The sequence below is a fragment of the Macrosteles quadrilineatus genome, unplaced genomic scaffold (genome assembly GCF_028750875.1).
Source record: "Macrosteles quadrilineatus isolate MER2022 unplaced genomic scaffold, UCM_ALF_1.0 Scaffold_1__1_contigs__length_201487025, whole genome shotgun sequence".
NCBI classification, from domain to species: Eukaryota; Metazoa; Arthropoda; class Insecta; order Hemiptera; family Cicadellidae; genus Macrosteles; species Macrosteles quadrilineatus.
This window is the reverse complement of record NW_026542594.1, coordinates 162,151,763-162,159,955: the sequence shown is the minus strand read 5'-3', so window position 1 is coordinate 162,159,955 and position 8,193 is coordinate 162,151,763.

Here is an 8,193-nt window from a genome sequence, read left to right as displayed (position 1 = left end):
ATTAAACCTAGCAAAAGTGTTTCGGCCTGTCACAAGTTACTAACTTCAAAAATAATATCCCACACCACCAAACTCAGGATTTATAAGACAATCATCAGACCAGTTCTCCTGTATGGTTCAGAAAATTGGATCTTAAGCAAGAAATAAGAAAGGAAAGCTATTGTATTTGAGAACAAGATTTTGAGGAAAGTGTACGGAGCGATTTTTGAGAATGGACAATGGAGATCAAGACATAATTGGGAACTTAGAGAATTATTTAAGTATCCGGATATTGTCGCTGAGGTACGGAGCAGAAGACTGAGATGGGCAGGGCATATTCTAAGAAAAGATGACAATTCCCTATCAAAGAACATCTTGAGGAATAACCAAGAAGGTAGAAGACCCCTTGGAAGACCGAAACTTAGATGGTTCGACCAAGTCGAGAAAGACCTGAGGAAGCTAGGGAGAAGGAAGGAAGATGCAAGAAGCAGAGACCTATGGAGGCAGTGTGTTGGGGAGGCCAAGTACCATCTAGGGTACCACGGGCCACAGCATTAAGTAAGTAAGTATATATACGAGGGACAGTCAACAAGGGGCTGGACAGAAATAAAGACGAGGATCTAAATGAAGTTGAGGTACATGGTCTATTAGGAAAACAAAATACCGTAAATCCAACCTCAAATATTCATTCAAGTCAGAACAGCAGGGTGTTGAAATTACGAATTTGGGCTTGCTGAACAAAGCTTATTTGCTATTTCCTACCCCGAAATAGTCCACCAGGTTTCTTTATTCAGCGAATTTACCATAGAGAGAATAATCTATTACCGAGAGATGGCACGGTAAGACCTATACCCGAAGCCAAATAATTATATTAGTTTTGATGAATCCTGAGGCCAAGTACCCTGTACGCTAAACATTTTATATATGTGGCGAAAAAAGAAATACTATAGTACTCTAATATTCACGATTTACTGTACTATGATCATAACCGAAGAATCAAAAAGCTTATTAGAACAATTATTTTCAGTGTACTATAACATTTCTTATTTCACTTAATAATTGAAAAATATACCTAAACAAGGAACAAAACGTATTACGAATAAATGTGTGATTCTAGACGAACTAATCGTATGGATACCAGTTATTAGTTAAATTTTAATTTGGGTAAAATAAAAAAAATAAAAATTCATACAATTTGGGTAACGACTGTTTTATGTTAGTATTTTTTATAAGGAAGTCATTGGATTGGCGGATGCCTTTCTATTAACTGTGTTGACAAAACGCTTCGCAAATATAACCTTCTTGTAACTAAGTATATACATTTATAAAATTTGTATTAGAATTTTATAATTTATATTTATAGTATAGGACTAGTTTAACAACCTCAACTTATGGAGCAAATATGTATTATTATATGCTCAGAGATGTAATACTATATGCGTGCCTAAGAGCATTAGGCACGCAAAACCATTAAGTGACTCAATTGAAAAGTAAAGAAAGTAGACGGAAGGCTCAACAGTGGTTGCATTAATAAAGTAAACACCCGGAGGCTCTTCCACGTAATATTATTTTCCTAATATTCTGGATTGGGAATTCCTTTGGGAATTTCGATAAAGATTTGCCCATTGCCCCAAAAATCTGTTTCCATTTATTTTGCTTAATTTAGTTAGTTACTTACCAAACAGCTTGGTGTAAACAAATGCTATTCCTATGAAAGCTTTGATAATTGATTTTGCAGATATTATTAAAATATCACACCCTTTAATAATAAAACTTTCCCAAGAACAATTATAAACAGATAAGAAGTTGTTATTATCATTGAGTAATATAAAAACTGTATTTAGAAATATGGTTTATTCTTTTTCTAACCAGCATGACTTCTTTATCTGAAGAGCTCTAGTTAGTTGTTGCTCTTAAAGTTTGTTGCAAATGAGTGGTGTTTCCGGAAGAGAATTTAGATTCAGCATTTATTTACATTTGGTCTTCGTATATTCATGATTCTTACATATCTATTAGAAAATCAAACAAACACAACTGAACGATAAATATCTGTTGACCTTTTGGACTGATATTTTGTTATTTGTTGGTTTTTTCCTACTAGCTATCGAGATCAATCTTTTCCAGTATAAAAAAGGGTAATTACTGTCATTAAAATAGTTTTATTTTTACGTTGAAATGTAACTTTGTCATTAAATATAGTCAGCCAAAGTTACGTCAGCGTAACTTTGGCATTAATAAAAAAAACGTTTTTAAGTTAAATAAGACATCATTCTAAATATTATAGTTTTCTTATTTATTATATCTTCCTTGTTTTTACGATTTAAAAATTTGTAGATATTGGCCTAGACACCTATTTGTTATCAGTATTTTTACCTTTTTGGTAGCCTAAGGTGTCCAAATTCTTATCTCTTGCGAGACGCGTTTCGCATTAATTACAATGCATCTTCAGTCGCTGTCACAGGCTTCAACATTGCCCATATAAATGGTTGTCACAGTTTATAAAACATATTAACACAGCCGTACAGTTCACGAAACACATACATATATACAATTTTACGACCATGGTCACACACGTACTGTACAAGCGATAGTCTTCTCCCGCTCGCTTGTACAGTACGTGTGTGACCATGGTCGTAAAATTGTATATATGTATGTGTTTCGTGAACTGTACGGCTGTGTTAATATGTTTTATAAACTGTGACAACCATTTATATGGGCAATGTTGAAGCCTGTGACAGCGACTGAAGATGCATTGTAATTAATGCGAAACGCGTCTCGCAAGAGATAAGAATTTGGACACCTTAGGCTACCAAAAAGGTAAAAATACTGATTTAAAAATGTTTAAGCAATTAATTTGAACAACACTGTTATGTGGTATTCCAGTATATGCTGTACATAAAATAATTCGTAAGTGGGTGTCAATGTTATTAATATGTTAGTGCAATGTTAGTGTAGTGAATGGACTTGTAGTTGCAGTAACTCTGAAGTGATATAAAGTCTGTTTCTTGATCAAGATTCAATACACATTTTTATTGGTCGTAAACACATATCCTGAATTCATCTCGACGTATTTTATTGATACGAGTATCCTGTTATTAGCCAAGTATTTTTCGCCCTTAAATGTTTTCCGTTAAATTTATTTTCCTTTTTTTCGATATTGCCTCGTTGAACAGATTTGTACAAAAAAGAGTAGTAAAAATAGCATGAAAAGGGGGAAACAGTAGCTTACCAACCCTTGTATCAGCTATATAAAATCTTGCTTATTTACGACATAAGAAGAACACCCTTAAACATTTTCTTTATTTTTGTTTCATTTAATATGTTTTAAATCACATTTACACGATTATTGTTTTTTACAATGGTTATTGATTTGTCAGCAAAAAAATATTCAAAGTGTTTTTGATGCTATGGTGTGCGGTAATACCAACTGTAACGATGACGATATTTATAATATAGTCGCAACGTTTTGATTTTATGTAAAATCAGGCAATACAACTTTTAGATGTCATATAGATAACTGAATGACTCATTAGACAGTTGCAACTGTTTTTTTTTCTTCTTTTTTATTCTAATGAAATAAGACAGGTAGTGTTATGTTCTGTAACTTTGTCTGAAGTATTTTTTAACGAAGACTCATAGGATTTTGATATGTTTTCAAGTTTACATACTATTTAATAGAATACAATTTGGAAGCCGATTGCGTAATTAAAGTTGGACGAATGACACAACAAAAAATTAGTCATTCTATTACAAATGTTTTCTTTGCAAATCAGGAATACTATGTGAAATGAAATGAAATGAAATGAAATGAAATGAAATGAAAAACGTGAAATGAAAAACGTTTATTTATCCCAAGAATATAAACTAAAACAGAGAGTAGCTATACAACTTAACAGTACAATATTTCTAAAATAAAATAAAATTGCCTTACTTATGGGATAGGCCTACATGGGCTGGTGCCTGTGCGTAGGCCTGGCTGTTATCAGTCTAAGCAAATTGAGGGCACACACTAAAATTGGGAAGGTTTTTAAGCCTTGTTAATTTAACTTGATCTTTTAGCGGATAAGAGAATGTCGGCGACGACAACCAAAGCCAGTGCAATCTAAGACAGGAGACATTGTGATGGCGAGGGGTTCGAAGGGTCAAGGATTGTTTAGTCAGGGTCAAGTAAGGTTAGGTCTGATCAAAGTTTCGGCCTCTTCATTGGTAATCGTGTGCAGTAAAACAAGGATCTGTTTTTTGAATTTCTGTATTGAGGGTAAACTAAAAATGTGTTGAATATTATATTTTTGAATTATATTTCGATATAGAATCTGAGCAACATAAAAACAGTTGGTAGTTAAAACTGACTTATGTAGCTGAGGGACAGATATTCCAACATTGTGTGAATATCTTGTGTAGTGTTGATGTGTGACTGCTGTAAGGATCGTGTTTGAGTTTTTGAATGTGTGACTAAGAAGAAACTGAATGAAAATATGTCTGACTGGTAATACTCCCGTCTCACGGAATAGCGCATCAGTGGAGTACCTTTTATTTTTTCTAAAAACTACTTTCAAAATTGATCTTTGGACCACATTCAAGGGTTCCAAGGTGGTGTGATAGCATGCTCCCCAGCAGATAATACCAAATGAAATCAAGGATTGTACATAAGCGAAATAAGCTCTCTTTACGTCCTCCTCGTCCAAAATGACACTCAGTTGATTAAAAGCATATATGTATTTACGAATCCTTTTCTTTAAGAAATCTACATGCTCTGACCACCTCATTCGGTAGTCAAAATAAACACCTAAATATTTGTAATAATCTACTTTTTCAATGTATTCACAATTACAAGATATACTCTTATGGTCACCGCAACAATGAATCTTCAAATTGTCTAGCTAGACTATAATCAGTGCTTGTACTGAGTGATATCGGAAGAAATTTAGTCTTGTTCACGTTAAGTGAGAGCACATTTTGATCTAGCCATTTTTTTAGAAGTGAGAGGTCACGGAGAGCTTTAGACCTGACATCCTCCCATGAACGACCCTTTAACAAAACTAATGTGTCGTCAGCAAATAAAAATAGTTCACCATCCAGGTTCAGTTTTGAAATGTTATTTATATAGATTAGAAAAAGTATAGGCCCCAGAGTACTTCCCTGAATAACCCCATACTCAATTGAATTTGCATCACTATTCACACCACAAATGGAAACTACTTGATGTCTGTCAGATAAATAGTTTTTGAACCAGGCGAGAGCAGTGCCTCTGACACCGATCTGTTCCAATTTTGTTATCAACAAGTTTCTGTTAATTCAGTCGAATGCTTTTTTTAAATCTAAGAAAATTAACATAGAACGATTGTTATTTGCCATTGAGTTATTTATAGATTTACATACTTCAAAAAGTGCATCAGAGATGTTTTTATCTTTTCTAAACCCAAATTGTGAATTAGATAATATATTGTTATTATGAAGGTACTCCACCAACTGCTCCTTGACAATACGCTCTAACACCTTGGAAAACACGCTTAACAATGAGATTGGTCTAAAGTTGTTACTGTCTTTTGGATCACCTGTTTTAAATAAAGGAATTACTTTTGCAGTTTTGAATTGAGCCGGGAATATACCAGTCAGTAGAGATAGATTAATTATGTGTAGCAGCGGAATGTAAATTATGAGTGCGTTTTGTTTAAGTAAATCAGCCGAAACTTCGTCCAGACCCGGAGCTGAGCCACCGCGCAGCTCGGAGATGTGTCGTAGTACGTCTTGTGCAGAAACAGTTTGCAATGTGAAAGTAGAGTCCTGTCTGTAGTCAGAGTCAACAACCACTGGGGTCCCACCCGCATCTATCTGCCTCGATAGATTTACTCCAACAGAAGCAAAGAAATTATTAAAATCATCTGCTATCTCGTGTTTTGCGGCTTGAGTATCATGAGACATGCTGGGAATAAATTTATCAATTGGAAATGAATTTTTATTACGTGGCCTGCCAGCAAGATCATTGATCAGTCCCCAAAACAATTTTGGATTCCTATTGTTCTGGTACAATCTTTCCCTGTAAAAATCTCGTTTGGCTCTTTTTAATAGATTGCATAGGTTTTGTCTGTAATTCCTATAATAAGTTTGTAGATAATCATTAAATGGTTCACGCCGAGCGGCTTTACTTAATTTGTCTCTGGTACGTATTGATTTGACCAAACTGTCAGTAATCCATGGTTTGATTCTTTTACGTCTAGATGATCTTGAAGTTATAGGTTTTTTTGCATTTTGTAAGGCAAAATCTAGATTTTTGTAAAACATTTCACAGCACATATTGATATCTATACAGTTTAGGACAGGTCCCCAGTCGGTCTGAGAGAGATTTTGGGTGAGAAGGGTGTGATCAAGGTAAGTTTGAGAAGGTCCGGTTGCAGTGCGAATGTTAAATGTGTGTGCGTCAGTGTATGCAGTGTCATGTATAGTGAGGGCGGTGGCATAGTGGTCGGTGAGGCTAGTGTGCAGTACAGTAGCGCGCACAGCAGCCATGTCACAGTAACGCACAAATATGTGATCAATGCAGGAGGCAGTGTCCTGTGTAACTCTAGTCGGTCTGTCCACACACTGTACTAGTCCAGAACCAAGTAAACTGTTTAAGTATAGGTCAATTAGTATATCCTTGCTCAAAAGGTTTAAATTCATGTCACCCATAAAAATGCACATTTTGTTTCTATCTAAGTTCTGATAGTAAGTCTCAAGTTCACTAGTGAATTGTACTGGATTGCTGTCGAATGTTCTGTAAAGTGCAAGTAAATTGAAGTTCTTGTTGCAGTACACAAAGTCCAGTGATAACCCATGAACGTCCCCCAGAGTTATTTGTCGTGCAGTAGCTGATAGTGATTTGTTAGTAAACACAATGATACCATCATTGCGGTTACGTTGAGTGGTAGTCATGTGAGTGTCAAACCCGTCGATGTTCGCCCCCACCTCTCCCCCGCCAAGCCAGCACTCAGAAAAAATTATAACATCTAGACTGGTATTAAAAGAATCTAAGTAAACTAAAAACTCATCAAAATTTTTGGAAAAGCTTCTAATGTTATTGTGAAATATTTTCAGGCTCTTTAAATGATAATTAAAAAAGTTAATGTATTGATCTGTGGAATGTAGCTCAAGACAATGGAAGTCGCCGTCGCCGTCATCATCACAGTTATTAAAAATTTGCATCGGCCAAGCCCCAGTCACCTGCCCAGTCAACCGTTGAGACAACTTTTACACTATACCAACTAAAAACTAGCATGAGAACTAAAATATTAAGTTGCTGTTTCAAAAGAAATTAGCCTTATTAAAAACAAAAACCTTCACTGTAATACAATTTTACTAGTACAATGATAGATAACTTAAAATAATAGATAACTACAAAATTACTTTAGTATAACAACCTCCACAATTTCTAAGATTTCAAAAGTTTAATAATGGACTAATTTTATCTAAGATCATTTATCATAATTATGATTAATTAATAACTGCAAAATGAGTTGTATGATTACAGGGTGAAAAATATTAATAGAAACAAAAATACTTTTAACTAAATTTCAATATTTTCAATCGGCCTAGTTAGATGGTTTATAAAATTCCAATAAAGAATACAATTAAAGATGATTACAAAAAGATATATACTTCGTAGGAAAAGTATTTAACCCGACTACAAATAACTGGAACTTTAGATGATAACTGCAATTAACATTGGAGGAAGAAAAATATAGAAATAAACTGTTTTCTCTTGTAATGTAAAAACATTTTTTTTGTTATTTGGCTATTAAAATATGAAATTATAAATTTCAAATGGATAGGTGTAACCATACCTGCAATGTTGGAACATAACTAGGCTATACTACATTACTGCTATTCCTGTGTATTTTGTATTATAAGCAATATTGATTCAAATACCTAATTAGTTTATGCAGAAGCTCTTAAATAAACTTTTGGATAACTTCTATGCAAGAACATTAGTTATAAAAATTTTAAAGCTACAAAAGATTTAGGATTTAATTCCACCGTTTTAAGATTTAATAAAGATTTAAAAAAAATACATAATTCACTAAATTTAAATAATTGTGACTATACATGTGTTGGCATGAGAGAACGGATCAATTGAAAGATAAAATCTGTAACATAGAAAATTCTTAATTATACTGATTTAATATATTTAGAACATTATTTTATATTTTTGAATGTTGATAACAATGTCACAAAAAA